We start from the raw sequence: 23,851 nt of genomic DNA on the forward strand, positions 1-23,851 counted from the left end.
GTTGATGGCGTCCCCAGAAACATGGTTACCGCTCAACAAGCAACTTATAAGAACTAAGATACATAAGTGACATATTCATTACCACAATAGTTTTTAGGCTACTTTCCCATGAGCTATGTATTGCAAAGACAAGGAATGATTTTTCTTAAAGCTAGAACGCAAGCAATTTACTTTGGAATGGCAGAGAAATACCACATAGTAGGTAGTTATGGTGGACACAAATGGCATAGGTTTTGGCTCAAGGTTTTGGATGCACGAGAAGCATTCCCTCTCAGTACAAGGCTTTGGCTAGCAAGGTTGTTTGAAGCAAACACAAGTATAAACCGGTACAGAAAAACTTACACAAGAACATATTGCAAGCATTATAAGACTCTACACTGTCTTCCTTGTTGTTCAAATACTTTTACCAGAAAATATCTAGACCTTAGAGATACCAATCATGCAAACCAAATTTCAACAAGCTCTACGGTAGTTCTCCACAAATAGATTTAAACTACATGATGCAAGAGCTTAAACATGATCTACTTGAGAGCTCAAAACAATTGCCAAGTATCGAATTATTCAAGACAATATACCAATTACCACATGAAGCATTTTCTGTTTCCAACAAAATAACAATAAGTGTTGCGGCTTTCAGCTTTCGCCATGAACATGAATTAAGACTAAGAACACAAGTGTTCAAATGAAAAAGCGGAGCGTGTCTCTCTCCCACACAAGGATTGCTAAGATCTGATATTATTCAAACATAAAAAAAAAGCACACAGACGCTCCAAGTAAAGTACATAAGATGTGACGGAATTAAAATATAGTTTCACTAGAGGTGACCTGATAAGTTATTGATGAAGAAGGGGATGCCTTGGGCATCCCCAAGTTTAGACGCTTGAGTCTTCTTGAAATATGCATGGATGAAACACGGGGACATCCCCAAGCTTAGACTTTTCACTCTTCTTGATCATATCATATCATCCTCCTCTCTTGATCCTTGAAAACTTCCTTCACACCAAACTCAAAGCAATCTCATTAGAGGGTTAGTGCATAATCAAAAATTCACATGTTCAGCAAGGACATAATCATTCCCAACACTTCTGAACATTACCCAAGGCTACTGAAATTTAATGGAGCAAAGAAATCCACTCAAACACAGTAAAAGAGGCAATGCGAAATAAAAGGCAGAATCTGTCAAAACAGAATAGTCCGTAAAGACGAATTTTTTCGAGGCACTTAACATGCTCAGATGGAAAAGCTCCAGTTGAACGAAAGTTGCGTACATGTCTGAGGATCACGCATGAATTTTTTCAGCATTTTACGAGTTTCCTACAGATATATCATCTCAAATTCGTGACAGCTAAAAATCTGTTTCTGTGCAGAAATCCAAATCTAGTATCAACTTTCTATCAAAGACTTTACTTGGCACAACAATGCAATAAAATAAAGATACAAAGGTATTGCTACAGTAGTAACAAGCACCTTGACTCAAACATAAAACAAAAATTGCAAAAATAAAATAATGGGTTGTCTCCCATAAGCGCTTTTCTTTAACACCTTTCAGCTAGGCGTAGAAAGTGAAAATCAAGTAACATCAAGAGAGGAAGCATCAACATCATAATTTGTTCTAATAATAGAATCAAAAGGCATCTTCATTCTCTTTCTAGGGAAGTGTTCCATACCTTTCTTAAGAGGGAATTGATACTTAATATTTCCTTCTTTCATATCAATAATAGCACCAACGGTTCGAAGAAAGGGTCTTCCCAAAACAATAGGACAAGATGCATTGCATTCAATATCCAAAACAACAAAATCAACGGGGACAAGGTTATTGTTAACCGTAATATGAACATTGTTAATTCTCCCCAAAGGTTTCTTTATAGAATTATCAGCAAGATTAACATCCAAATAACAACATTCCAACGGTGGCAAGTCAACCATATCATAAAGTTTCTTAGGCATAACAGAAATACTTGCACCAAGATCACATAAAGCATTACAATAAAAATCATTGACCTTCGTCTTAATGATGGGCTCCCAACCATGCATCTTCCAACTTCCTAGGGATAGAAGCTTCAAGTTTTAATTTCTCTTCTCTAGCTTTAATGAGAGCATTTGTAATATGTTTTGTAAAGGCCAAATTTATAACACTAGCATTAGGACTTCTAGCAAGTTTTTGCAAGAACTTAATAACTTCAGAAATATGACAATTATCAAAATAAAAACCATTATGATCTACAGCAATGGGACCATTGTCCCCAACACTCTGAAAAATTTCAGCAGTTTTATCACAAACAGTTTCAGCAGTTTCAGGCAGTTTTGCACACTTTGTAGTAGAAGTAGAAACATTGCCAACACCAATTATTTTACCATTGATAGTAGGAGGTTTAGCAACATGTGAAGCATCAGCATTACTAGTGGTGGTAATAGTCCAAACTCTAGCTATATTATTCTCTTTAATTAGCAAGTTTTTCTTCTCTTTCCCACCTAGCATGCAATTCAGCCATCATTCTAATATTGTCATTAATTCGAACTTGGATAGCATTTGTTTTAGCAAATGACTTAGTATCTTTAACTTCATCAGGCATAACTTTCAGTTTCAAAAGATCAACATCAAGAGCAAGACTATCAACCTTAGAAGCAAGAACATCAATTTTACCAAACTTTTCCTCAACAGATTTGTTAAAAGCAGTTTGTGTACTAATAAATTCTTTAAGCATGACTTCAAGATCAGAGGGTACACTCCTACTATTGTTGTAAGAATTACCATAACCATTACCACTATTAGAAGGATATGGCCTATAGTTGTTGTTACCAAAATTATTCCTATAAGCATTATTGTTGAAATTATTATTTTTAATGAAATTCACATCAACATGCTCTTCTTGAGCAACCAATGAAGCTAAAGGAACATTATTAGGATCAACATGAGATCTACCATTAACAAGCATAGACATAATAACATCAATCTTATCACTCAAGGAAGAGGTTTCTTCAACAGAATTTACCTTCTTACCTTGAGGAGTTCTTTGAGTGTGCCATTCAGAGTAGTTGATCATCATATCATCAAGAAGTTTTGTTGCAGCACCCAAAGTGATGGACATAAAAGTACCTCCAGCAGCTGAATCCAATAGGTTCCTTGAAGAAAAATTCAATCCTGCATAAAAGGTTTGGATGATCATCCAAGTAGTTAGTCCATGGGTAGGGTAATTCTTTACCAAAGATTTCATTCTCTCCCATGCTTTGGCAACATGTTCATTATCCAATTGCTTAAAATTCATAATGCTACTTCTCAAAGATATAATTTTAGCAGGAGGATAATATTTTCCAATAAAAGCATCTTTACATTTAGTCCATGAATCAATACTATTTTTAGGCAAAGATAGCAACCAATCTTTAGCTCTTCCTCTTAAGGAGAAAGGAAACAATTTAATTTTTATAATATCCCCATCTATATCCTTATACTTTTGCATTTCACAAAGTTCAACAAAATTATTAAGATGGGCAGCAGCATCATCAGCACTAACACCAGAAAATTGCTCTCTCATAACAAGATTTAGTAAAGCAGGTTTAATTTCATAGAATTCTGCTGTAGTAGTAGGTGGAGCAATAGGAGTGCATATGAAATCATTATTATTTGTGCTAGTGAAGTCACACAACTTAGTGTTTTCAGGAGTATTCATTTTAATAGTGATAAAGCAGAGGTTTGTAGAACAGCAGCAAGTTTCCCTTAAGTGGATCACTGTGAACGCCCCAAAACCGGTACCATGAGGATCCCAGCGAATCCGCCAAAATCCGCACGATATCGATTCTAGGAGACGCACCACCAAGCGCCTCGTACACGCCGAAGCATGCACGCGATGCGGGTGGAATCAATCACGAGCGGTAACATTACAACAGGATTACAATAGAGCCCACAAGATACATATATTACAACAACGACTCCAACGAGTCAAGATACAAATAGATACATACAAAGATCCAAATCATACAGAAGATCAAATACATCCGAGTACGGATAAGATACAAATTGGACTTAGAGTCCTGAAGATAACCAGTGGCGTCCATAACCCTGCCTAGGCCAAGCCGGAAGGGTAACCTTGCTAGCGTCGTCTTCATCGAACATATCTTCATACCTGCCCGGTTATGTCCCGTAGAAGCAGCAATAAGTACGGGTTCGTACTTAACAAGACTTCAAGACGTATAAGCATTCGTCAACCAGTCGTCCTTTGTACTTGAGGCACGCAGGGAACTTAGAGGACGCAAGAGAAACGTCATAGGCAATATGGTGGGGTTAAGCGGCAGCGCGCAAGCACTAAAAACCTATAGAGACACTCTACAACATTCGTCTACCAGGGAAGGGGAGAGAGCGCATAAACTAACAGTTCTATACTCTACAAACATAACACAGCCGATGTGTTCCCCCTTCGCCAAGAAGTACTTACAAAGGCACTCACACGGTTGTCAAGTTTTAACCATTTATTATTAGAGTTATGCTAACTTACTACACAAGTTATTATGATTGAAACAACAGGTGTAAGTTGTCTATGGTCAAGTCATACAGCTCCAAGTCGTCCATAACCGCGGACACAGCTTATCGATAAGATGTAACCCTGCAGGGGTGCCCAAATGTACCCACACGCACGATCAACCCAACCGAGCAAGGGAAGGATATCACGACACGCACTCTCCTTCACGACAACAATGTCCAGGAAGCTACCTAACCAAGTTGAACCCGAATCGAAGTCCGGCCGTATCTCCGAAGCAGACTTAGCTGTTTGAGTCTACGGCTAAGTCAGTTCCTAGGAGATGCACATTGGATCAGAGCTCACTCTGGGGAGATGACCAATGACCTCACTCTTTCGGATACCGCTTAACATCGTATCCCACCTATACGTGCGTACAAGAACAAGGGGATACAAGGCATAAGGCTTCCCCAAAAGTAACAGAAGGAAACAAGCTTGCACGCACGCTTCAAAAAGGAAACGTTACAATCTAGTTGTGGCCACTGGACAAAGCTGTAGATTCCGGCAGTGGTCGAGGGGAGACCCATAGGCGTACCCACGTGTGGTTAGAGCGCTCAGTCTCGGAACAGATAACAGGAACTCGGGTCCTAAGCTTTAAAGAAACACAAGTGAGCCGTCACAAAACGATCAGCTGACCCACCGATGTCTCCGCTAACAACTATTAACAGGTAACCATGATACTTCCAACAGATATAACCATAAACCATGTGTCATATTCCCCAACAGATAACCGATAAGATAGCGGCAACGGTAACGAGATATAAACAACACTAGCATGCACTACGACTCGCAAGGCAGACCCGATAACCAAACATCAGCTGTAGGAGGTTGGTGGTTGGTGGTGGCAATATGGGCTGCTTGAGATAACAAGTGGAAGGGACACGTGACAAGAACGCAACTCAAGGATAGCATGAGGGAGAAGGCAAAAATAAAATAGGTAAGCGACTTCTGCAGAGGCAGAAGTATAAGGGAAAATGCTTGCCTGTTAAAGCTTGCCGAGGAACATCCGGAGAACTTGTCGTATCTCACCACACCACTTCGTGATCCTATCCGGGAAGAAGCAAATGCTACAACAACCAACGGATGCACATCTTACTATTACGGATAAATAAAATCCAGCATGATCAAGATGATATGCATGACATGGCAAATATGGTGCAATGCAACTTATCCAATTTAATCGGAGTCGGAACCCCGAACAAACAATTATTAGGTTAGAGTTGCATTTTCTACCGACAAAGTTAAGTATTGATTAGCATGGCAAGACATGGCAGGGGTGCGCTACTTCAATATTAAACGGAGCGGGGAAATCCTTGTTGGATATCCGAAATACTCCGCATATATGTTAGGTGATCATGCATAACTACCACGTCGCGACATGATGCGGGATGCAAACAGATATATGGATGGCATATTCATATTCCTCATGTTTTTCTGATCGAAATGAACATAAAGTTTGTTTGATTTGGATTTGTAAAAGTGCAATTTTAAAGGATTTGAGAAACCATCTGTTTGTAAGTTTTGCTGAAAACTGGATTTGAATTTGAGTGGGAAACTCTTAACACCGTGCTGGAAGCTAGCCGTAGACAATGACAGTGGGGCTCCACGGCCACGTCAGCAACAGAGCGTACAGAAGCAAAAAAGGTTGGCTTTAATCCGCACCAAGAGGATTCGAACTCAGGACGATCGTGTGAAGGAACAGAGCTGGGTGCCAGTGTGCTGTGTGCTCGAATTTGAAGCAATACGAGTAGCATACAAGGTAACTTGTAGCCACGGGTTAACTGAATGCTGAACACTACGAACTGAAGAACTGCAACAGCGGCTTCCTGTAGACAGCGAAAGTGCACAGATTTTAAAGCGGTGGCCGAGACGAAACGGGGCAATATTTTGAGCGAAACAAAAGAGTTTGAGCAAGAATGTGGTGCCGTGAATCTAATGGGGGTGGTTTGGGTGGAAACGGTGCACAGAAACAGCGGCGAAACTTGCCGGAAAACAGACCGATGAAACAGCAAAACTGAAACTGAAAACATCTGTTTCTGGTAGCAACTTTGGGCGACGATGGTGAGCGAATGGTTCAAGCTACAGCGTGGTTATCAAATAGCTGAGCAAGATGAATGTTCAGTGGTTCGAATGGGACCAGAAAGGATGAAAACGGAGCAGGGAGTCGACGTGGAGGGTCGCCGGAAAACGAGTCGACGACACGGCGAAACTGAAAATAATACTGATCTGTTTTCTGGACCGAATTTCGATTGAAGATTGCGACGCCGTTACAGATCGGTTTGAGGTGATTCAAGAACCAGTAGCTAGCTGGTGACGTTGTGCATCTAAGGAAATAAGAAACGCATGCTGGGATGGCCTGTGCCGGCGAGGATCTACATCGGAAGACAGGACCGTGAAACAGCAAAAATGCATCCTTTTGTTTTCGAAACCGTCTCTGATCTCTTCTCCAACGTTGATCCAGGGATGTTAAGGCATGCATGGGAGAGGAGATGGAGTGCTGCTCACCCTGGGGTGCTCGGTGACGAGAAGGAGGGCTGCCGGCGACGAGGACGAAGGGGAGGCCGGGGTAGATGTTGAAGAAGGGCTCGGGTAGCAGATGAAGAGGAAGAAGAGCTTGCTGGCCTTGGAGCTCCATGTCCGTGACGATGTAGGGGCTGATGAGGAGGTGGACGCGGTGCCATGGCCGTGCTCAGGTCAGGTCGGGGTGTTCATGGCGTGGTGGCCGGCGAGGCTGCTGCAAGGTTTGCTCCCGGGAGGAAAAAAAGGTGGGGCTGGCGGCTGGCTTGGTGGGAGGAGGAGAGGGGTAGGGTTTTGGCTGGTACTTAAGAGGAAGGAAGGGGACGGTGGATGAGAGGGGCAGGGCGACGTGGAGCTGCAGGTTTCACCATAGACTGATTTGGTGAAAGATGATCACGTGTAAAGCAAGAGAGAGAGGGGGTAGCATGTCTATATTTGGTGTGGAGAGGGTTGGGCCGGGTGGTGATGAAGCAAAGAGATGTAGCTGGGTTGGTGTTGGGATGACTTGTGTGCATCTAGGTAAGAGAGGGGGTGCAGCCACGGTGAGAGAGGGGAGGTTAGGATTTAGGTTAGGGTTTGTGGAAAAGAAAAAGGTAAAGGGTTGGTTTAATATAAAAACCATATGAGAGGGAAAACCAAAATATTTAGGGTTTACAAAAATAGATTTGTTTTATTAGACAAAACATGAATGATACGATGCATGATGACACGATGATGCAGAAAAGAAAAAGAACAAACAAAATCTAATAGGGGTATTTTTCTGGGTCGCTACAATCACCCAAGGTTTATCGAACTCAGGGAGGTAGAGGTCAAAGATATTCCTCTCAAGCAACCATGCAATTAAGATACAAGAAGTCTCTTGTGTCCCCAACACACCTAATACACTTGTCAGATGTATAGGTGCACTAGTTCGGCGAAGAGATAGTAAAACGCAGGTGGTATAGATGGTGGTAAACGGTAATTGCGATCTGAAGTAAATATTGCAGGAAGTAAAGATGCAGTAAAATAGTAAATAAGCGATGTTTGCAGTATTTGGAAACAAGGCCTAGGGATCATACTTTCACTACTGGACACTCTCAACAATGATCACATAATTGAATAAATAAGTGCTACTCTCAAACACTCTCTTGTTGGATAACAAACACCATTCATTGTGTAGGGCTACGAGAGCACCCTCAAGCCGGAGTAAACAAGCTCCACAACTTCATAAAGGAATCAGACACGATGCGCACACTGTCACCGTCACACCGTGGAGAGTGAATCCGGAGTTCATATTAAAGTAACCTCTAGAGTGCATAATAGACCGTTGCAATTTAGACCAAGTACTAACATAGCATACACACTGTCAACAATAGCTATGAAAGGGGGAATAGATCACATCAATACTATCATAGTAATAGTTAACTTCATAATCTACAAGAGATTACAATCATAACCTATGCCAAGCACTACATGATGCACACACTGTCAACTTTACATCATGGAGGAGGAATAAACTACTTTAATAATATCAGTAGAGTAGCACATAGATTAATAGTGATACAAAGCTCATGATCACATAAAGATCACACAATGGGAGAGAGAGATGAACCACATAGCTACCGGTAGAGCCCTCAGCCTCGGGGGAGAACTACTCCCTCCTCATCATGGGAGACAGCAACGGCGATGAAGATGGCGGTGGTGTCGATGGAGATGGATTCCGGGGGCAATTCCCCATCCCGGCGGCGTGCCGGAACAGAGATTCTGTCCCCCGAAACTTGTCTTCGCGATGGCGGCGGCTACAGAACTCTTCGTGGAATATGACTGGATGATTTAGGGTTTTCGCGACTGGAAGAATATATAGGCGGAAGGGCGGCGTCGGAGGAGTCCCGAGGGGCCCACACCATAGGGGGGCGCGCCCCCCTCTTGGCCGCACCGCCAGGTGGGGTGGCCACCTCGTGGCCCCTCTCCGTCTCTCCTTCGGTGTTCTGGAACCCTCCGTGGAAAATAAGGCCTTGGGCTTTTATTTCGTCCAATTCTGAGAATATTTCCTGTGTAGAATTTCTGGAACCAAAAACAGCAGAAAACAGGAACTGGCACTTCGGCATCTTGTTAATAGGTTAGTTCCAGAAAATGCATCAAAATGATATAAAGTGTGAGCAAAACATGTAGGTATTGTCATAAAACTAGCATGGAACATCAGAAATTATAGATACGTTGGAGACGTATCAGAGACGTATCAGGACACAAGAGACTTCTTGTATGTTAATTGCAGGGTTGCTTGAGAGGGATATCTTTGACCTCTACCTCCCTGAGTTCGATAAACCTTGGGTGATTCACCTAAGGGAAACTTGCTGCTGTTCTACGAACCTCTGCTCTTTGAGGCCCAACACTGTATACAGGAATAGAAGCGTGCGTAGACATCAATCACTTTTAAATCCTTGACCATATCATATATAACTTCCCCAGTAGGGCGGGTAGGCTTTGTTCGGTTATCTGCCTCACCTCCGAAATGCTTTCCTCTCTTTCTTATGTGATGTTGTTTTGGAAGAAATCGACGGTGCCCCAGGTACACATTCTTATTTTCCAAATATATACTGTCAGTCTCACCTAAACAGTGTGTGCATGCATTGTATCCTTTGTTTGACTGCCCTGAAATGTTACCAAGAGAAGGCCAATCATTGATGGTTACAAACAGCAACGCTCGTAGGTTAAATTCCTTTTGTTCGTGCTCATCCCACACAGGTACACCTTCTTCATGCCACAACTCTAAAAGTTCTTCAACCAATGGCCTCAGGTACACATCAATGTCGTTGCCGAGTTGCCTCGGGCCTTGGATGAGCACTGGCATCATAATGAACTTCCGTTTCATGCACAACCAAGGAGGAAGGTTATAGATACATAGAGTCACTGGCCAGGTGCTATGACTGGAGCTCTGCTCCCCGAAAGGATTAAAGCCATCTGTACTTGGACCAAATCTTAAGTTCCTTGCGTCATTTAAAAATGACGTGAACTCTCTGTCGATTTTTCTCCACTACGACCCGTCAGCGGGGTGTCTCAGCATCACATCTTTCTTACGGTCCTCTTTGTGCCATCGCAACAACTTGGCATGCTCTTTATTTTGGAACAAATGTTTCAACCGTGGTATTATAGGAGCATACCACATCACCTTTGCAGGAACCCTCTTCCTAGGGTTGGACTCGCCCTCAACATCGCCAGGGTCATATCGCCTGATCTTATACCTCAATGCACTACATACCGGGCATGCATTCAAATTCTCGTACTCCTTGCGGTAGAGGATGCAGTCATTGATGCATGCATGTATCTTCTGCACCTCTAATCCTAGAGGGCAGACAACCTTCTTTGCTTCGTACGTACTAGAGGGCAATACGTTCTCCCCTGGAAGCATCTTCTTTATTATTTTCAGCAAATTTTCAAATCCCTTGTCACAAGTACCATTCTCTTCCTTCCATTGCAGCAATTCCAGCGTGGTACCCAACTTTTTCTGGCCATTTTCGCAATTTGGGTACAACAGTTTGTTGTGATCCTCTAACATTTTCTCCAACTTCAACCTCTCCTTTTTACTTCCGCAGTTTATCTTCGCATCAAGAATGGCCCGACCCAAATCGTCATCCGGGTCATCAAAAATCGGCTCATCAAAAATGGGCTCTTCTTTAGCTTGGTCTTCCCCCATTCTACTTTCACCGTCTTCAGTGAATATATGATAGTTGTCACTATCCTCTTCTTCTTCGTTGTCTTCCAATATAACCCCTCTTTCTCCGTGCTTGGTCCAGCAATTATAGCTGGGCATGAAACCGTTCTCCAGCAGGTGGACATGAATGGTCTTTGAGATAGAGTAATCCTTCATATTCTTACAGGAACTACATGGACAATAGATGAAACCATTCGACTGCCTGTTTGCCTCAGCCACGTTGAGAAAAAAATGCATGCCATTAATGAAGTCAGGATGGCACCGGTCACCGTACATCCATTGTCGACTCATCTGCATTATATATGTATATCAAAAATCATTAATTACACAACATCATGGATCTATGAGTGACCAACTTAATTAATATTTAAGTTCATCACATAAAACTAATTTTTTTTATAAAAAAGAAGAGGCTCACCGAGGTGGTACGGTGCCGACTAGGGGACGACACTGGCGATCGACGGCGGTGAGGACGGCGATGATACTAAAACCTACAAAACATACAATAATTTGAGCTCAAATTGCATATAAAAAATAAAATCCCTAACTTAGGCATTTCATCAAACACCTTGCTAGCACTAGAAAAATAGTACGAGTTAAAACTACCAAAGAAATGAGCTAAATTAGGAACGCCGGAAGAAAGGATGATATTGCTAACCCTTGGATAGATGGAGGTCGTTAATCTTGTTAAAATGGTGGAGAAAAAATGAAAATTTGTTGGAGTGTGAGAGGTGCAAAAAATTTAGAAATGTGAGAGAGAGAGGAAAAAATGAGAAGGGTCGGGTTGGGGGCCGGGGCAGGGATCATATAGAGGACCCTTTAGTACCGGTTCTTAACCTGAACCGGTACCAAAGGTCCAGCCCTGGCCCCACCGCACGCCTAAATTTTGGCCGAAGACCTTTCGTACCGGTTCCTAACACGAACCGGTACGAAAGCCCCTCCCAAATCGGTACCAAAGCTTCTCGCCCGCCTGAGCCCCCAAACCGGTACAAATGACCCCTTTACCTTTAGTACCGATTCGTAAGGGAACCGGTACTAAAGGCTTAGATGGTTGCCCCACTTTCTAGTAGTGTCAACTTACATTTGACTGGTATTAGGGAAAGAAATGACTACAAAGAAGCATCAAATCTTAAGAAAATAAAGTCTAGGAACATTAGATATCACAATATCGAATCTAAATTACACTGTCAAATCATATAGAGATAGGAAAATGTCAACTCCAATAGATTAACCCAAAGGAGTGGAACCAAGCATGAATGCGCCCAGTTGATCAGCATACTAGGGTTTGGCCCGTGAGGATAGAGACCACAGTTGGGTCCGGCCGCCGGCTGTTCGGGTGTCCCCCTGCAGTTTTTTTCCCACATGGTAGATGGTATTGGTCGCTGTGTCGTGGACCGTAACCAGGGATGGGCCCATATGCGTCAATGGAGCAGCCGTTCCACTCGGTAACAAAAAATCAGGTTTAACCAGCTGATTAAACGACCCAGATGATTTTTGTCTGACATCCAACGGCGGAAAGACGGTGGAGGCTCAGCAGGCTGGGTATGCACCAGGATTAATTGTTTTAAGTAATTTGTACATTGACTTGTGGCTCGACCTGAGTCGTAGGGTTGGCACTAGGTGTGTGTGGAGATGTTATCGTGAGGCATATACTATGGATGTCCTCGTTTTTTTTTTCCTTTCTATAAGCCAACCTGCTTGGGCTAAGTGATTGGTATTATCGAATATTTAATAATACTTGATGCAGGAGCCTGAAGAAATCCTCGTTTTCGGAAGAAAAAAAAACGTAGGAGCACATCTCTTAATTAGGTGTTTTTTCTAATTATCTCTCCATCTTTACTCTCGTTATGTTCATGACAGCTCATCGAATGCAGTTTCATAAATTGTTTGCTTCGGGTATGTAGAGTACCTTTCAAGTGTACATCTCTCAATGTTGCAGCACAATCGATAGGGTTATAATTGCTGCCCTGAGGAGGAAACAATAAAAGAGATGAAATAATGTCCACAATCAGCATACAAAATGTTAATGCTGAAGTACATGTGGTTGATTTTGCCTTCATCAGCAGGAAACATTTATGTATAATTTGAAACGGTTGTAATGTGTGGCTATAATATTTTAGCGATGCCACATGTGAAAAGGACTAGAGAAATAACAATTATTCTTTCAGAATGTTCTGCAGGTATAAGACACACCGGCTATTAATGTACATTTAAATTAACTAAAGTTTCTTAAGGAAAAAGATGTAAGATACGCTAGATGCTAAGCCAGGTTTCTTGCTTGCTCTCTTCTCTTGCGTGGATGAGCTAAGGGGTAAATTTTAGCTCTAAACTTCTAGTATCTGAAGTTTTCTAATATGCAAAGCAGGAGAGCTGCATCTATACTGAGTGAAGGTGTGGCAAAAGGAAAAAAAAAAGGTCAAAAAAAAAAGCCAAGGCCTAGGTAAAATTAAAAAAATGGAAGTATACTTAGTGGGCATCCGTCAAAAAGGAAGATTTGAGGGTTGTGTGCACTCGCTTGGTGCACATACCAAAAGCATAATAAAAGCTTCATCTCTAAATGAAACAGAGAAATGGAGTGTGTACTTATTCAGAAATTGTAAATTTTGCAATGTAAAGTAGGTGAAAACAATAATGATGGATAAGTACCCGTGAGTACCACATAGTGAAGTTGTAGGCTTCAAGCACAATACTATATATGCGAGCATCTTTCTTGATGGCATCTTAATATTTTAGCCAGGTAGGAACAAAACGATAGCCCACCTTCGCTTTCTTTATTTTGTTAGAGGTCAGCAAATTTAGAAAAAAAATGGGTGAAGGAGTGGTAGTAAGAGAGAAAACACCCATATGTGGTCTTTTTTCTTTGAGCATACGAGGCATCAGGATTACAGCTAGCTCCCGGACGATGCGGCCTGACAGATCCGCAATTCCAGCAAGCTCAACCCACAACCAATGCTGTAAAGACGGATATGTTTCTTATTCTCAGCTTAGAGCATCTCTAGGCGATTCTTCAAATTTTTGAAAAGTAAACAGGCGAGTATTTTTCAGAGGGGTATATCTGCTAGTACATCGAAAAAAGTGGAGTTTAACGGAACCGGTAAACTTGACGCCTACAACTTACATTTGGCTCGTACCTGAGCCACTACAGGAATGGACGCAGATGCCGAGGGCCAGAGTGTACGCCGGCGGCCAAATGTCGGGGCCGTCGGCGTGCAGCCTCGCCAGGGCACCTCAGAACGCTGACCGTCGGCGTAGAGGATGCTACGCCGAGGGCTGCCCTCGGCGTAGCAACAACATGGCGTCATCTCCTGCCCGCGGCGCGACGGCGCGCTCATGGCGTCATCCAAGACGCCGAGGGCCACCCTCGGCATAGGGCATGCCCCTCCTATGCCGATGGCAACCCTCGGCATTTATTATTATTATTATTTCTTTATTTTCTTTATTTTTTCTCTCTCATATTACTTTATATTATGTTTGTATTATTTATTTACTAGTATGAATTATGTAAAAATGGTTCTATTTTTTAAGAATTTGTAGATGGCGTATGTAGGTCCCACGAGTGACGCTCCTCGTAGACGGGTAAACCGGAGCCAGTAAGCTCAACATCTGCTATCGATGTACATATGTCCTAAAAAAGGAAAAAAGTCAATTGCTAACCCTAACTCCAACCCTAACCCTAACCCTAACCGTGGCCATTTCCGTCCTAGGGTTTCCCGCTTCTACGTGCCAACTTTCTATTTTGCGAACATTTTAAACCACCCGTTCCTCCAAGACGGGCCTACGGGTCTACGAGCCCAGGACAGGAGTACTAGACTCTTGACTCCACCAGGTGCTGCTACAGTGATAGGGCGTATAGTTCCATCAGAGCAGCAGAGATAAACTGTGATAGGGCATCCCCTTCAGGCGTGCAGGATGCACATTCATTCTTCTTCTTCCCTTCGGTCTTCACGGGGACCCAATAGTAGTTCTCTCCCCCATCCCCCATCCACTTCAAATTTCGGTTCTTCCAGTCCCAGGACATGGAGACAGCAGGATTTGAGCTCCACGGAACACCTAGGCTGTGAGCATTAGGTCCCTCCCTATGGTAAAGTATGTCAAACCTATGATTTATGTAGGATAACGTTGCATAGAAAACAAAAAATTTCCTACCGCGAACACGCAATCCAAGTCAAGATGCAATCTAGAAGACGGTAGCAACGAGGGGATGATCGAGACTCACCCTTGAAGATTTCCAAAGCCTACAAGATGTGGCTCTTGTTGCTGCGGTAGACGTTCACTTGCCGCTTGCAAAAGCGCGTAGAAGATCTTGATCACGGCGCCACGAACGGGCAGCACCTCCGTACTCGGTCACACGTTCGGTTGTTGATGAAGACGACGTCCACCTCCCCGTTCCAGCGGGCAGCGGACGTAGTAGCTCCTCTTGAATCCGACAGCACGACGGCGTGGTGTCGGTGGCGGTGGAGAATCCCGGCGGAGCTTCGCTAAGCGTGCGGGGAAGAAGGAGGAGTGGGCGGCTAGGGTTTGGGGAGAGGGGGGCGCCGGCCATCTAGGTGGTGCGGCCACCTTGTTGTGTTGGGGTGGCCGGCCCCCTCCCCTTGGTCCTCATTATATAGGTGGAACACCCAAGAGTTGGTCTACAAGTCTTCGAATAAGACCCCAAACCAAAACCTTCCATATGACATGAAACCTACCCAAGCTAGGACTCCCACTAGAGGTGGGATTCCCACCTTCCCTTGGGAGGGGGTGGCTGGCCACCTTAGGTGGAGTCCACCTGGGACTCCACCCCTTAGGGTTGGCCGGTCATGATGGTGGAGTCCCTTCGGGACTCCGCCTTCCAAAGTGACTTTCTTCCGGAATATTCTAGAACCTTCTAGAACCTTTCATAAATGCACCGGATCATTTTCAAACACATAAATGACTTCCTATATATGAATCTTATTCTCCGGACCATTTCGGAACTCCTCGTGATGTCCGGGATCTCATCTGGGACTTCGAACAAATCTTCGAACTCCATTCCATATTCAAATATTACCATTTCAACATCAAACCTTAAGTGTGTCACCCTACGGTTCGTGAACTATGTGGACATGGTTGAGTACTCTCTCCGACCAATAACCAATAGCGGGATCTAGAGATCCATAATGGCTCCCACATATTCAACGATGACTTAGTGATCGAATGAACTATTCACATACGATACCAATTCCCTTTGTCACGCGATATTTTACTTGTCCGAGGTTTGATCATCGGTATCACTCTATACCTTGTTCAACCTCGTCTCCTGACAAGTACTCTTTACTCGTACCGTGGTATGTGCTCTCTTATGAACTTATTCATATGCTTGCAAGACATTAGACGACATTCCACCGAGAGGGCCCAGAGTATATCAATCCGTCATCGGGATGGACAAATCCCACTGTTGATCCATATGCCTCAACTCACACTTTCCGGATACTTAATCCCACCTTTATAACCACCCATTTACGCAGTGGCGTTTGATGTAATCAAAGTACCTTTCCGGTATAAGTGATTTACATGATCTCATGGTCGAAAGGACTAAGTAACTATGTATCGAAATCTTATAGCAAATAACTTAATGACGTGATATTATGCTACGCTTAATTGGGTGTGTCCATTACATCATTCATATAATGATATAATCTTGTTTATTAATAACATCCAATGTTCATGATTATGAAACTAATCATCTATTAATCAACAAGCTAGTTAAGAGGCTTACTAGGGACTCTTTGTTGTTTACATATCACACATGTATCAATGTTTCGGTTAATACAATTATAGCATGGTATATAAACATTTATCATAAACATAAAGATATATAATAACCACTTTTATTATTGCCTCTTGGGCATATCTCCAACAGTCTCCCACTTGCACTAGAGTCAATAATCTAGATTACATTGTAAGGTACCTAACACCCATGACATTCTGGTGTTGGTCATGATTTGCCCTAGGGAGAGCTTTAGTCAACGGATCTGCTACATTCAGATCAGTGTGTACTTTGCAAATCTTTACTTCTCCATCTTCGATGTACTCGCGAATCGAATGATAACGCAACTTGATATGCTTCAGCCTCTTGTGTGACCTTGGTTCTTGTGCATTGGCGATGGCACCCATGTTGTCACACTAGATGACTAATGGGTCCAATGCACTAGGAACCACACTGAGCTCTACAATGAACCTCTTCATCCATACCGCTTCTGATGAAGCCTCTGAAGCCGCTATGTACTCCGATTCTGTTGAGGATTTCGCCACCGTGCACTGCTTCGAGCTTGCCCACCATCGCAGCACCATTCAATATAAACACGTACCCAGACTGTGACTTAGAGTCATCATGATCAGTGTTCCAACTTGCATCGGTGTAACTTGTTACAACGAGCTCTTGGTCACCTCCATAACAAAGAAACATATCCTTAGTTCTTTTCAAGTACTTCAGGATATTCTTGACCGTTGTCCAGTGTTCCATTCCTGGATCACTTTGATACCTGCTAGTCAAACTAACAGCATGTGCTATATCCGGTCTTGTACATAGCATGGCATACATGATAGAGCCTACTGCCGAGGCATAGGGGATCTGACTCATCCTTTCTCTTTCTTCTGCCGTAGCCGGACCTTGAGTCTTACTCAAGACCTTGCCTGGTAACATAGGTAAGAATCCTTTCTTACTTTCGTCCATTCTAAACTTCTTTAGAATCTTGTCCAGGTATGTACTCTGTGATAGCCCTATTAGACGTCTTGATCTATCTCTATAAATCTTGATGCCTAATATATACGATGCTTCACCAAGGTCTTTCATTGAAAAACTATTATTCAAATAACCCTTTACACTGCTTAATAGTTCTATATCATTCCCAATCAATAATATGTCATCTACATATAATATCAGGAATGCTACAGAGCTCCCACTCACTTTCTTGTAAATACAGGCCTCTCCATGACACTGTATAAACCCGAAGTCTTTGATCACCTTATCAAAGCGTCGGTTCCAACTTCTTGATGCTTGCTTCAGTCCATAAATTGAACGCTGAAGTTTGCATACTTTGTTAGCATTTTTAGGATCGACAAAACCTTTGGGTTGTACCATATACAACTCTTCCTCAATGTCTCCATTAAGGAACGCCGTTTTGACATCCATCTGCCAAATCTCATAATCGAAAAATGCAGCTATTGCTAACAAAATCCTCACAGATTTTAGCTTCGCTACTGGTGAGAAAGTCTCATCGTAGTCAACACCTTGAATTTGTCGGAAACCCTTTGCGACAAGTCGAGCTTTATAGACAGTAATATTACCATCAGCATCTGTTTTTCTCTTGAAGATCCATTTATTCTCGACAGCCTTGCGGCTATCAGGTAAGTCTACCAAAGTCCATACTTTGTTATCATACATGGATCCCATTTCAGATTTCATGGCTTCTTGCCATTTGTTGGAATCTGGGCTCATCATCGCTTCTTCATACGTCGCAGGGTCTTCATCATTGTTGTCCACAATCATGACATTTAGACAAGGATCATACCAATCAGGACTGGCACGTTCCCTTGTCGATCTGCGAGGTTCAGTAGCTATCTCGTTTGAAGTTTCATGATCATTATCATTTGCTTCCTCTGTTGCCGGTGTAGGCGGTACAGGAACAACTTTCGGTACTGCGCTACTCTGATCAACAAGTGAAGATTCATCAATCTCATCGAGTTCTACTTTTCTTCCAGTCACTTCTTTAGTGAGAAATTCTTTCTCAAGAAAGGTTCCGTTCTTAGCAACAAAGATCTTGCCTTCGGATCTGTGATAGAAAGTGTACCCTATAGTTTCCTTAGGGTATCCTATGAAGACGCATTTCTCCGCTTTGGGTTCTAGCTTGTCCGGTTGTAACTTTTTTACATAGGCTTCGCAACCCCAAACTTTTAGGAACGACAGCTTAGGTTTCTTATTAAACCATAATTCATACGGTGTCGTTTCAACGGATTTTGATGGTGCTCTATTTAAAGTGAATGCGGCTGTCTCTAATGCATAACTCCAAAATGATAACGCAAATCAGTAAGAGACATCATAGAACGAACCATATCTAAGAGAGTTCGATTACGACGTTCGGACACACCGTTTCGTTGTGGTGTTCCCGGCGGTGTCAATTGTGAAAGTATTCCGCATTTCTTTAAATGCATGCCAAACTCATAACTCAGATATTCACCTCCGCGATCAGATCGTAGAAATTTAATCTTCTTGTTACGTTGATTTTCTACTTCACTTTGGAATTCCTTAAACTTCTCGAAAGTTTCGGATTTATGTTTCATGAAATAGATATACCCATATCTACTCAGATCATCTGTGAAGGTTAGAACATAACGATAACCACCGCGCGATGCTACACTCATTGGTCCGCACACATCGGTATGTATGATTTCCAATAAGTCAGTAGCTCGCTCCATAATACCAGAGAATGGAGTCTTAGTCATTTTTCCCATCAGACATGCTTCGCATCTATCAAGTGACTCAAAGTCAAGTGATTCAAGTAATCCATCGGTATGGAGTTTCTTCATGCGTTTCACTCCAATATGACCAAGACGACAGTGCCACATATAGGTAGAATTATCATTCAATTTAATTCGTTTAGCATCAATGTTATGTATATGTGTATCACTACTATCGAGATCTAATAGAAATAAGCCATTCTTTTCAGGTGCTCGACCATAAAAGATATTATTCATAAAAATAGAACAACCATTATTCTCAGACTTGAATGAATAACCGTCTTGCATTAAACAAGATCCAGATATAATGTTCATGCTCAACGCGGGTACAAAATAACAATTATTGAGGCTTAAAACTAATCCCGAAGGTAGATGTAGAGGAAGTGTGCCGACAGCGATCACATCGACTTTGGATCCATTTCCAACGCGCATCATCACTTCATCCTTTAGTAGTCTTCGTTTATTCTTTAGTTCCTGTTTCGAGTTACAAATATGAGCAACCGAACCAGTATCAAATACCCAGGTACTAGTGCGAGAACCAGTAAGATAAACATCTATAACATGTATATCAGATATACCTTCTTTCTTCTTCTTGACAAGGCCGCTCTTCAGATCCGCCAAATACTTGGAGCAATTACGCTTCCAGTGTCCCTTCTCCTTGCAGTAATAGCACTCAGCATCAGGCTTAGGGCCAGTCTTAGGTTTTACAGGAGGCGTGGCAGCTTTCTTGCCACCCTTCTTGAATTTTCCCTTAGACTTGCCCTGTTTCTTGAAACTGGTGGTCTTGTTGACCATCAACACTTGGTGCTCTTTCTTGATCTCAATCTCAGCAGATTTAAGCATGGAGAAGAGTTCAGGTAACTCTTTGTTCATGTTCTGCATACTGTAGTTCATCACAAAGTTCTTGTAACTAGGTGGTAGTGATTGAAGGACACGATTAATCCCCAGTCTATTAGGAATCACTATTCCCAAGTCACTGAGTTTCTTCGCATGCCCGGTCATGGCGAGCATGTGCTCACTAACGGAGCTTCCTTCTTCCATCATGCAACTGAAGAAGTGTTTCGATGCTTCATAGCATTCCACGGCCGCATGAGTTTCAAAGATAGTTTTCAACTCATTGATTAACTCATGTGGATCGTGGTGCTCAAAACATTTTTGAAGATCGGCTTCCAGACTGCACAGGATGGCACACTGAACTTGAGAGTACCGAGTTTTCCGAGTCGCGTAAACATTCTTTACTTCATCGGTTTCAGTTTCTGCAGGAGGGTCACCTAGCGGTGCATCAAGCACATATTGCAGATTTCCGCCATTGAGGAAGATCCTCACATGACGGAACCAGTCGGTGAAGTTGCTACCGTTGCTCTTAAGCTTTTCTTTCTCTAGGAACTGGTTAAAATTGATTGAGGACGCCATATCTACAACATATTTGCAATAGTTTAGACTAATGTTTATGACAAATTGAGTTCAAATTTTATTTCAACATAATTAAAAACTAGGTGAACTCCCACTCAAAACAATATCCCTCGCATTGTCTTAGTGATCACACGAACCAAATCCACCACACCAAGTCCGATCATCACGAGACAAGATGTAACTTCAATGGAGAACACTCAAAGTGTTCATCATATCAATCATATGATTCATGCTCTACCTTTCGGTATCACGTGTTCCGAGACCATGTCTGTACATGCTAGGCTCGTCAAGGCCACCTTAGTATCCGCATGTGCAAAACTGGCTTACACCCGTTGTATGCACTTGTTGAATCTATCACACCCGATCATCACGAGATGCTTCGAAACGACAAGTCTTGGCAACGGTGCTACTGTTATCACCAGAATTTGACCGAGTCAGAGGTGGGCCGCGATCAAGATGGGCTTGAAGAATATACATGGAAGAATATACGTGAATCGGCCTTATATGCAAAGTTTGGGCTAGTTTGCCCGTGTATCTGTAATATAGTAGGATACGTATCGATTAGTTAGAGTTTGGCTCGTGCCCGGTTGGGATTATTCCCACGTTAGAAAGTCTACGGACTATAAATATGTATCTAGGGTTTATGAAATAAACAACAATCACGTTCACCACAAACCAATCTAGGCGCATCGCCAACTCCCTTGTCTCGAGGGTTTCTTCCGGGTAAGCATCATGCTGCCTAGATCGCATCTTGCGATCTAGGCAGTATAAGTTTATTCGTTGTTCATGCGTTGCTCGTACTGAAGCCTTTTTGATGGCGAGCAACGTAGTTATCTTAGATGTGTTAGGGTTAGCATTGTTCATCGTATCATATGCTATCGTCGTGCAACCCTTAGACATCTAGCTGCCCTTACGCCTATCTTAGGTGTAAGGGCGGCACCCCGCTTGATCATTATTTAGTAGATCCGATCCGTCACGGTTGCTCCTTGTTCTTCAAGGATTAGTTTAATATATGCATAGTTAGGCCTTACAAACGGGTTGAAGGATCCAGTGGCGCGTAGGGTGTAGTTTGCTAGCCCTAGACAGGATGTTCCGGGGATCAACCTCGTGTTGGTTTTTAGGCCTTGTCTAGGGTCGGCTCACGATCACCGTGCGTGGCCGCCAGGCTCAATCACGAGTAGGATGTTCCGATTATGTGGTGAAAACCCTAAATCGTAGTAGGTTGTGTTAGCTTTATTCTGATCAAGCAGGACCACCATATATTCGTACACCTCGTGCGAATCATGGGTGGATCGGCTCTTTGAGCCGATTCACAGGACAACCTGAGAGCCGATCGAGGCTCGTATTTAATGTTTACGTGTATGCCATGCAGGAAACTAAGCGAGGCACATCCATCACCTTCCTGACCAGGTATAGGTCAGGTGGCACGCCCTTGCACCAGCATCGGACGTGCGTGCCGAGTCTTTGCGGGCCGTCGCTCGGAGGGACCAGGGCCAGCCGCAGTCCTGGGAGCCTCCCGGCTCTAATGTGTTGCCCGTCGCTGCTCACCGGTGGGTTTCTGACCGCAACACATTCTGGCACGCCCGGTGGGACAATCTTCGACATCAACCGCATCGCCATCTACATCCGAGATGGCGGAAGGCACTCCCGTCACGTACGAGGATTTGACCGAGGAGCTCAAGAAGAAGTATGACGAGGTCAAAGCGATCCTCGAAGCCGACCTCATCGGCTCTTTTCACAGAACCCGCTCACATGGCGTCAGGTGGAAAGGGTTCTCACCTGAAGGCGCGCTCGATGGAGTGGACCTATCCGCCCCGTCAGAAGAACGCACCAGGTCTCTGCGTCAGGAGATTAACTTCATGGTAGCTCATTCGCTACACCGCCATTCTGAGAGCCTGGTGAACACTTTGAAGCGTGTCGCTCTTCGGGTGATCCAGGAGATCATGAGGCATCAGTACTCTCCGTCAGGACCAACTCTCGGGACTTACCAAGGAGAGATGCCACTCCAGTCCCGTCCGCCGCTGCCATTCGCGTTGGCAGCACCAGAAGTGCCGAATTCACCGGCATACGTCGTCTACAAGATCAGTGGTGACCCTAGTGACTACCAGTTCTTGCATGAGGCGCCTAAGGAGATCCCTCACGGATACACGTGCACATACGTGCCGATCGCGAATCGGGCACTCACAAACCAGACTGCAATAGCAGGGACTTCTGGAACAACAGGAGGAACTTCGGGAACAGATCTTGAGAAGCAGACGTGGCTAGCTAAGTATGCCACTCCGACAAACCTCCAGAGCTCAGCTCCTGCAGTTGGCTCAGAGCTGGAAAAGCAAGCATGGCTGGCTAAGTATGCCACTCTGGCGAATCTTCAGAGTTCGACTCCTACAGCCAGCACCGCGGATCAGATCAGTACAATCCTGAGAGACCAGTTCGGCATGGTGCCGAAAAGGAGGACAATCGGCTATTCCAAGCCGTACCCCAACGAGTACGAGTTGATCCCGCTACCACCCAAATATCGGCTCCCTGATTTCTCCAAATTTAATGGATCAGATGGTTCCAGCTCCATCGAGCATGTGAGCCGATATTTGGCACAGCTGGGCACGATCTGAGCATCAGATCCACTACGCGTGAGGTTCTTCGCACAGTCCCTCACAGGATCGGCTTTCGGGTGGTACACTTCGTTGCCACCAGACTCGATCCGGACTTGGAAGCAGTTGGAAGAACAGTTCCACATGCAGTATCACTCAGAGGCTTCCGAGTCTGGCATTGCTGATTTAGCACAAGTACGTCAGAAGCGCGGAGAAACAGTGTCAGAATACATCCAGCGCTTCAGGACCGTGAGGAACCGATGTTATTCGGCTCGTTTGACCAAAAAGGAAGCAGTCGAGTTGGCGGTGGTGGGTCTCGCATCACCGATCAAGGATATGGCTTCCCAAGCAGACTACCCTTCACTGGCGCACATGGTTCAGAAGCTGTCATTATATGAGCAGCGCCACCCAGAGCTGTACCAGGACAAATTCAAGCGTGCGGTAGTCTTGGTTGAAGCAGATGAAGATGAAGGGTCCGCGGGAGATCAAGAGGTAGCAGTGGCTGAATGGACTCGGGGGGCAACCCCCATAGCCTGCAAATGGGTTAAGCCACCAGGTCCGCCCAGAGGGTTTGATTTCGACGTAACTAAAACTGAGCAAATTTTTGACCTCTTACTTAAGGAGAAGCAGTTGAAGTTACCCGAAGGCCTCAA

General features: G+C 43.7%; 1 long non-coding RNA gene across 1 annotated transcript; it reads right to left on the reverse strand.

The window, feature by feature from the left end:
• Positions 1–3,893: 3,893 nt before the first annotated feature.
• Positions 3,894–7,432, reverse strand: LOC127314063 (uncharacterized). The gene is made up of 3 exons (XR_011749389.1): positions 7,017–7,432; positions 5,494–5,578; positions 3,894–4,121 (listed from the first exon to the last, which is right to left on the reverse strand). It is a non-coding gene; the product is annotated as an uncharacterized lncRNA (long non-coding RNA).
• Between the last annotated feature and the right edge of the window lie 16,419 nt (positions 7,433–23,851).

The sequence above is a fragment of the Lolium perenne genome, chromosome 7 (assembly GCF_019359855.2).
Source record: "Lolium perenne isolate Kyuss_39 chromosome 7, Kyuss_2.0, whole genome shotgun sequence".
NCBI classification, from domain to species: Eukaryota; Viridiplantae; Streptophyta; class Magnoliopsida; order Poales; family Poaceae; genus Lolium; species Lolium perenne.